This window comes from Cajanus cajan, chromosome 8 (genome assembly GCF_000230855.2).
Source record: "Cajanus cajan strain Asha chromosome 8, NIPB_CcT2T_4, whole genome shotgun sequence".
Classification (NCBI taxonomy): domain Eukaryota; kingdom Viridiplantae; phylum Streptophyta; class Magnoliopsida; order Fabales; family Fabaceae; genus Cajanus; species Cajanus cajan.
In genome coordinates, this window is record NC_138524.1 from 44,841,445 (window position 1) to 44,850,695 (window position 9,251).

A 9,251-nucleotide genomic window follows, 5' to 3' on the forward strand; every position below is an offset into this window, starting at 1 on the left:
GTACCTCCGTGCTTCTAGTCACTTTGGTAGCGTGAGTTTGCCCTCTCCAGGGTCTGCGGTTTGCCCTCCCCAGGGTTGCGTACCTCCGTGCTTCTAGTCACTTTGGTAGCGTGAGTTTGCCCTCTCCAGGGTCTGCGGTTTGCCCTCCCCAGGGTCTGCTTCCGCGTTTCTGACGACGTTGGCAGTGTGAGTTTGCCCTCTCCAGGGATTTGTGATGATTTTGTCTCCACAGTCCACGATGCTGCTTCGACGATTGTTTTTGATTTTTGTGCCACTGAGGGCTGGATAACGCAGGGATCCGTCTAGGGGATGTGCAGTTACTCATAGGTTCTTGTGTCCCAACTCTCTATTGCGTAGTTGGTGCCCACTGGGGAATTTCTGATTCCTTGGGGGTGCAGACACAAAGATGCTCTTTCTGATGTGAGCGGTGCCTTATGGTTGGCTGACGTCCTTTCGACGGTGGTGGAGTATCCCGGTTATCCTTATTCGGGTGACTATTTTTTGATTTTCTGGTTTTATTGCCTCTGCGTAGGCTGTTATCCGCTGGGGGATTCTATTGTGATGATCTTGTCTCCACAGTCCACGATGCTGCTTCGACGGTTGTTTTTGATTTTGATGCCGCTGAGGGCTGGATAACGCATGGATCCGTCTAGGGGATGTGCAGTTACTCATAGGTTCTTGTGTCCCAACTCTCTATTGCGTAGTTGGTGCCCACTGGGGAAATTCTGATTCCTTGGGGATGCATACACAAAGATGCTCTTTCTGAGGTGAGCGATGCCTTATGATTGGCTGACGTCCTTTCGAAGTTGGTGGAGTATCCCGGTTATCCTTATTTGGGTGACTCTTTTTGATTTTCTTGGTTTTGTTGCCTCTGCGTAGGCTGTTATCCGCTGGGGGATTCTGTCGTTAATTTTGATTAGCCTCTTCTGTTAGGCGGATCATCTTGACGTTCAATGATTGGCTGAATGCCGAATTCCGCTTGGGGAATGGTTATTGATCTTTTCGATTTTTCTCTTTTTGAAGGAGTGCCTCTGAGTAGGCGAATTATCTTGATGTTTGGTGTTCGGCTGAGTGCCGGATTCCGCTTGGGGAATGGTTATTGATCTTTTCGGATTTTCTTTTTTTTTAAGGAGTGCCTCTGAGTAGGCGAATTATCTTGATGTTTGGTGTTCGGCTGAGTGCCGGATTCCGCTTGGGGAATGGTTGTTGATGTTTTTGATTTTTTTCTTTTTTTGAAGGAGTGCCTCTGAGTAGGCGAATGGGGATTGAAGATCTTATGTATCCCAGAGTATTATTTAGAAAGCCTCTTCAGGCTTAGCTTCACTCGTCGCTCGAGTTGGAAAGCTATCTTCCACTGAGGAAGTCAAAGTCCTTTGACTCGGATATTCTGTTCGGATGATCATGCTTCCATTGGGGAATCTTGCTGATCTTGTTTTGATAGCTCTTACTGGGGATTTGATCCACGAGAGTGAGCTGAGAAGTCTCTGGGGAGTATTATTTCGACAAGCCTCTCCAGGCTCAATTATTCTGTATAATTTTTGGATTTTCTGTTCAGCCCAAGAGTGCAAGTTGAGATGTCTCTTGGGGAGTATTATTTCGGCAAGCCTCTCCAGGCTCAGTTATTTTGTACAATTGGGGAGTATTATTTCGGCAAGCCTCTCCAGGCTCAGTTATTCTGTACAATTGGGGAGTATTATTTCGGCAAGCCTCTCCAGGCTCAGTTATTCTGTATGATGAGGGAGTATTATTTCGGCAAGCCTCTCCAGGCTCAGTTATTCTGTATGATGAGGGAGTATTATTTCGGCAAGCCTCTCCAGGCTCAGTTATTCTGTACGATGGGGGAGTATTATTTCGGCAAGCCTCTCCAGGCTCAGTTATTCTGTACGATTTATTGTTTTTTCTGAATTTATGCCTTTTTTGTTGATTTCGGCTTTTTCTGTATTTTTGCCTTTTTTGTTGATTTTTGGCTTTTTCTGTACGGAAGGATCTCAAACACACTCACAGATGAAGTATGCAGAGGAATGAAGATGTTGTGATGAATGAGAATGGGCCAATACGGGCCGTATTGAATTCAATACGCCCGTATTGGTGTGGACGTTATGGCCAATGCTGCCGTATTCATTTCGGTACGCCCGTATTGAGTTGAAAATTTGTTCATAACCCTGATTTTAGTACGGGTGTACTGAACATGGTACGGGCGCATTTTTTTTCTGAAGTTTATATTTTTTGTTTTTTTTGTTTTTTTTTTGTTTGTTTTTGGATTTTTGCCATTCCTCTAGACGGGCTGTGCGTTGCCGATTTCTGTAACCGAGGAATGATGCATGTTATATTGAGATGGGCGTCATCAACCCAGTGATCCTCCCCTTCCTTTAGAAGACGTGTCAACCCTCCTATTGACCACTATATCTCCATGTTTCCACTAGATTATCCTAAAATCGTTTGGGACAAGAGAGAAAAGAAAGGAAAGATATTTTTGTTCTGAAGTTTATGTTTTAGAGGGGATTTATTTTTCAAAAATGGTTTTTGTAAGAATGGTTGGCCAAGGTAGGCTTATGTGTTTAGGCTTGTTTGATTAAACACTTATGAAGTTAAGGTAGTCTTGTTATTGACGTTGTGATTTGACAACTTAGATAGCTTCCCTTGAACCTTTCTTTTTGAATTCGGCTCATGGTACCATCATGGATTTCTTTTGCTTTTTTGATTGTCCTTATTTTTTGCCTAAAACACCCTTTTGTGGCGTCTTAGCGGACCTTTGTTTTTGTTTATTTTTGTAACCCTAACTTTTGCCTAGGTCACCCTTTTGTGGGATTCCTAGCGGGTCTTTTGCTCTTATTTTTGCGCAGCCCCCTTTTTGGGTTTCCTGCCGAGCTTTTTTGTTTTTATGATTTTGTCTTTAAAGGATTTCTTTTTTTATCCATGATGGCACTTGTCGAGGCCAAGGGAAGGTGCTCCAAGTTGTCACACACACTTCCACATAAAAATGATGTGGGTTTATTATTATTAAGACGATTTTAACCTCATTCATGTTTATTCAAACAGGGTTAAAAATAATGTGGTTTAGAAATTTATTGTAAGCAAGAAGAGAAGCAATAAGAAATAATAAAGAATGATTTTATTATAATTCTAGAGGAAACATGTGCCCTATCGAGGCTCGGGGGTCGGGCTGTCCACGAGGAGTAATCTCTAATAGTCATCAGGTCTATACATCCCTATCGGAAGGAGAAAAGCACTTGATGACGACGACCGGCCTTGAGGCTTGTGAACCGGCCTTCCTAAAGATCTGGCTTAAAGAACGTCGAGAAGGATCTTGGTTCCTCTTCGTCCTTTGATCTTTATTAGGGTTGTATCCTAACCCTTGTTTCCCCGGATTATCCTTGATAATGGGTAGCTCGGGAATTCCTTGGGAGTCCTTGCCAAGTCCTTGTCCCGGCAAGTATCCATTCTTGGTGAGCATATGGGCTACCTTCTTCATTTCTCGGGGAAACGTTTCGACATTGGCAATCTCCAATGCTTGGAAGGCGGTTTCTAGAGCTTCCTCTGCTACATCCACGTAAGGTATGGTGGATGGCTTGCTGATGAGTATGTCATCTTCAGCTTGTACAGTCACCAGCTTGTCACCCACTATGAATTTGATTTTCTGGTGGAGCGTAGAAGGAACAACTTTTGCATCATGAATCCAAGGTCGGCCAAGGAGACAGCTGTACGCGGGAGTAATGTCCATCACTTGAAATTCGACGTTGAAGATGGTGGGCCCAATTTGGATTGGGAGATTGACTTCTCCCACCACTTCTCTTTTAGAACCGTCGAAAGCTCGGACGATCATGTTGCTCGGGCGCATTTGGATTCCCTTGATTTCCACTTGATCGAGCGTTCTTTTTGGCATTACGTTCAAGGAAGACCCATTATCTACCAAGACTTTAGCGATGTGATACTCCTTGCACTTTACAGAGATGTGCAAGGGCTTGTTATGATTTGGTCCCCCAGCGGGGATTTCTTCATCGGTGAAAGTGAGGTGATCATTAGCCGTGATGTGACTAACAATCCCCTCAAATTTGTCTTGGGAGATAGTGTGCGACACATATGCCTCGTTCAAGACTTTCAACAGAGCTTGTCGATGCGGTTCGGAGCTTAGGATCAACGACAATAGGGTAATCTTTGCTGGCGTCTTATGAAGTTGATCCACGATGGAGTACTCGCTCTGTCGGATATATTTTAACAGCTCGTCTGTCTCCTCCTCGGATTCTTTATTTTCCTCGGTTTTCTCTTCTTTTTCTTTCCCTTTATTCTTGGGAGCTTTGTCGTGAAGATCTTCGGGAGTGTAGATCCTGCCACTCCTAGTCATGCCCCCAAGTCCAGCGATGTTAGAGATATCGCTGTCGGCAGAAGAATGGATGTCGTATATCCACGGCACAGCCTTATTTGATTCGTAGGGGAAAGGTCTTGGAGCAGTGATCCTTAACGGTGTCGGACCTTCCCCTTTATTTGTCATGATTACCAACAACGGAGTTGACGTGCGTTCGCTTGGCGCGGTTGTTGGCTTGCATTTAATAACAAATTGCGTGCGATCCATTCTGAACATACGCATCGATTAATTCTTTCTTTTTATTAATGTTTATTAATGATTTATTGGGAGGGATGTATGCAATGCACTCCCCTAGATCCCTCCATGATCTTTGATAAGAATGCATGATATGAGATGATGGCGTTGAATATGCATGCATTGTGTTTATTCAACTAAGCATTATCATGTTTTCAGGATGTTCCTAAGATGATGCATGATTTTGCTTGGTTTGGATAAATAATCTTTTTTCTTTATTTTTCTTTGGGTATTTTGTTTTTTGTATTTTTTTGGGTGAAAAATGGAAACTACCTACATGAATGTGATGAAGGTAGATGTTAACACCATGTAATGGAAGATTCTTATTCCTATTTATTCTTATTTTAAAAAGGAATGTTGTATGTTTAAAGAATGCAATGTATGCTCAAACAATGTCACATAAACAATGCACAAACAATTCACTCATCCACGAACAGTCACGAGCGAATCACGAGGTAGGGGTATCCTGCAGAAAAGTGCATATTCAAGGAGGTTCTAACTGTTCTCACTGGTCTGAGGCCCCCAAGGTGCCCCCATTATAGGGACCCAATTCCTCTCGTCGTAAGTCGATGGAAAGTTCCAACGCACTGTCGGACTCGAGTTCATGGTTATCACCTTGAGTGATGTTTTCCGACAACGGTCTACGGGCACCTATAGACCCATTCGACAACCAGCCGTACTAACACCCACTCCCTATGGCTTTCCACTCATGCCCCCGGGTATAGAGGGAACTGTTGTGTGCAAAGGTTTGTGAGCAGTTTTTATTTCAAACAATTGCAAAAACTTAAACATTCAACAGTTATTAAAAACCACATAGATAAAACATATTATCATACAAGCGAGGGGTAATGAAGTAATTTTAAACTATCATTTTAGAAATAATCCATCACTAAATGGGACTGACTCTCAAGGCTTCCCCAGTGGAGTCGCCATCTGTCGCCACCTGCCGAAACGGACCTTGGCATTCGCGACGATGGTCGGACTCTTTTTAAAGTTTTGAAAAGTGGTGGATTGTTAGAACGACTTATTCTCAAACTGAGACCTCATTGTCGCCACCGGCCCGAACGGGCCTCGGCGGTCGCGAAGACGGTCGAGCTCGCTTTTATTTTAGTTTTGAAAATGTATTGGATTATTAGAACGACTTGTTCTCAAACTGAGACCTTGTCGATCTTATCCAATTTATTTATTAAAAGTCTCACCAATCCATGTTAATCCCAAGCGGGACCCTCTATGGATTAGCGGTTTTCGTAAAAGAAGGGTTCATGGAGTCGCCACCAATGTTTTACTCAAAACATTGGAAAAAGGGATAAGGCAATTGATTTTATAAATCAACTTCGGCCATTACAACCAGAGTCGGGTAAGGGAGTCGGTTACGCGTGAGGAAGGTGTTAGCACCCCACAGCGCCCCTTTCGGGTTCCCTATGACAGATTATTTCTAAAATAACAATATAAAATTACTAAATTACCCCTATTTATTCTAAGCAATTATAAATTAACTATCTACATGATGACAGTTAAATATGCACACAGAAAGCAGTAAAAGAAGGGATTTTTAGAAAAGAAACCTCTTGAAGCGTGCTTTTTATATATCAAGTAAAACTGGGAAGCTTTTTGGCGTTCCCTCGCTCTACAAGCCCGCTCACTCCTTCCTAAAAATAATTTTTGACTTGGAAATCCGGAGGATTTCCCTTCGACTAGGTTCGATCCTCAAGCAAAATGGCTCGGGGCTCAAGAACTTCGTCGGATCAACTCTCCGAGTGATTTCTAGGGCAGAACACTGCTCAAAAACCCCAGAATACTCAAGGAGAGGGTTAAAACTGTGTGTGAAAGTGTCAAATGACGTCCAATTGACGTCATATTTATAGGGAACAGGCGCAATACGGGCTATGGGATCAATACGGCCGTATTGAAATTTTTGAACTTCAATACGGCCGTATTGAATTCAATACAGCCGTATTGAAATTCAGAAATTTCAATACGGCCGTATTGAGTTCACTGCGGCTGTATTGAAGCTTCAATACGGCCGTATTGATTTCAGTACGGCCGTATTGAAGTTTCAGAAACTTCAATACGCCGTATTGAGTTCACTGCGGCCGTATTGAAGCTTCAATACGGCCGTATTAAGTTCAGTACGGCCGTATTGGGCTTCATTCCCTCCACTTTCTTATTTTGAGCTATTCTAAGACCTCTAGACCTACAGAGAACCCTCCTAGGGCCTTCCAGGAGTCCTTCTGGTTGATCTTCCTTCAGTCTTCGAGAGTCTTCAAGCTTTATTTCCGACCCGGGCAATTTTAGGGGTCTACAGCTGCCCCCCCTTTACTTAGTCAAACGGTCTTTTGGTGTACCGTTTGATAAGTAAAGGAGTTGACCCAATTGTCCGGGGAATAAGCCATCCTTCCGACTTGTAGCGTCTTCCGGTGGAAAATTGTTGAGTAGCCTCTCCAGGTTGTTGCATACCTCGGCACTTCTGATAACCTCGGTAGCTGAGTACCGCCTCTCCAGGCTATACCAGAGTGTTCTTGACAACCTCACTGGCAATTGCATACCTCCGTGTTCTTGACAACCTCGGGGTAGCCGAGTATCGCCTCTCCAGGCTATACCAGAGTGTTCTTGACAACCTCACTGGCAGTTGCATACCTCCGTGTTCTTGACAACCTCGGGGTAGCGTGAGTATCGCCTCTCCAGGCTATACCAGAGTGTTCTTGACAACCTCACTGGCAGTTGCATACCTCCGTGTTCTTGACAACCTCGGGGTAGCGTGAGTATCGCCTCTCCAGGCTATACCAGAGTGTTCTTGACAACCTCACTGGCAGTTGCATACCTCCGTGTTCTTGACAACCTCGGGGTAGCGTGAGTATCGCCTCTCCAGGCTATACCAGAGTGTTCTTGACAACCTCACTGGCAGTTGCATACCTCCGTGTTCCTGACAACCTCGGGGTAGCGTGAGCTTTGCCTCTTAGGCTTTGTGATGATTTTTGTCTCCACAGTCCACGATGCTGCTTCGACGGTTTTTCTGATTTTGTGCCGCTGAGGGCTGGATAACGCAGGGATCCGTCTAGGGGATGTGCAGTCATTCATAGGTTTTTGTGCCCCAACTTGCATTGCTTAGTTGGTACCCATGGGGAATTTCTGTTTCCTTGGGGTGTAGACACAGATGCTCTTCTTGAATTGAGCGATGCCTTATGTTTGGCTGACGTCCTTTTGACGTAAGTGGAGTATCCCGGTTATCCTTATTCGGGTGACTCTTTTTGATTTTTTGGATTTTGTTGCCTCTGTGTAGGCTGTTATCCGCTAGGGGATTTTGTCATTGGTTGTGATTAGCCTCTTCTGTTAGGCAGATCATCTTGACGCTTGATGTTTGGCTCGATGCCGAATTCCGCTAGGGGAATGATTATTGATCTTTTCGATTTTTTTTTTTTTTTTTTTTTTTTTTTTTTTTTTCTTTTTTGAAAGAGTGCCTTTGAGTAGGCGACTGGGGAATGTGGGATCTTATGTATCCCAGAGTATTATTTAGGAAGCCTCTGCAGGCTTAGCCTCACTCAACACTTGAGTTGGAGAGCTATCTTCACTGAGGAAGTTTTAGTCCTTTGACTTGGATATTCTGCTTGGGAGATCGTACTTCCATTGGGAATTTTGTCGATTTTGCTTTGATAGTTCTCGCTGGGGATTTGTTTTGAGCGCGAGCTGAGGTTTCTCTGGGGGAGTATTATTTCTGCGAGCCTCTCCAGGCTCAATTATTCTGTATGATGAATTGGTTTTTTTATTCAGCCCGAGAATGCGAGCTGAGGCGTCTTTTGGAGAGTATTATTTCGGCAAGCCTCTCCAGGCTCAATTATTCTGTATGGTCAGAGAGTATTGTTTCGGCGAGCCTCTCCAGGCTCAGTTATTCTATGGGAGTATTATTTCAGCAAGCCTCTCCAGGCTTAATTATTCTGAGAGAGTATTATTTCGGCAAGCCTCTCCAGGCTCAATTATTTTGAGAGAGTATTATTTCGGCGAGCCTCTCCAGGCTCAGTTATTCTGTACAAACTGTTGAGTATTGTTTCGGCAAGCCTCTCCAGGCTCGGTTATTCTGCGAGAGTATTATTTCGGCAAGCCTCTCCAGGCTCAGTTATTTTGAGAGAGTATTATTTCGACAAGCCTCTCCAGGCTCAGTTATTCTGTACAAACTGTTGAGTATTGTTTCGGCAAGCCTCTCCAGGCTCGGTTATTCTGTATGACGCTGTTGATTTTCTGAATCTTTGCATTTTGTTTGCTGCTGTCATACACAAGCAATTTTTCTATTTTTTCTATTTTATGCAATTGCCTCATGATAAGGTCTTTAAATGTGCAATTAATATGTGTGATGCATGCAATACAATTTTTTATTTTTGTTCATTTATTTAGAAAAGTGAGTGGCTCTCCCTATCCTCTTCTTCTTGGAGGACTTTCTGTCATTGACGCGAGGGAGTATTTTTATGAGCCTTTATGCAGGAGATTTATGGATTTTATAGGAACCCCTCCAACTTTCTTTATTTGACCGATTATTAAGAGAGTTTCGTACAATTTTTGAAACATCAATTTAGAGGCATAATCACATGGTCAAGAGAGAAGAGAAATGAATAGATATTTTATTGATATTCACAAGTGTTTTTACAGACAGATATACAGAAGG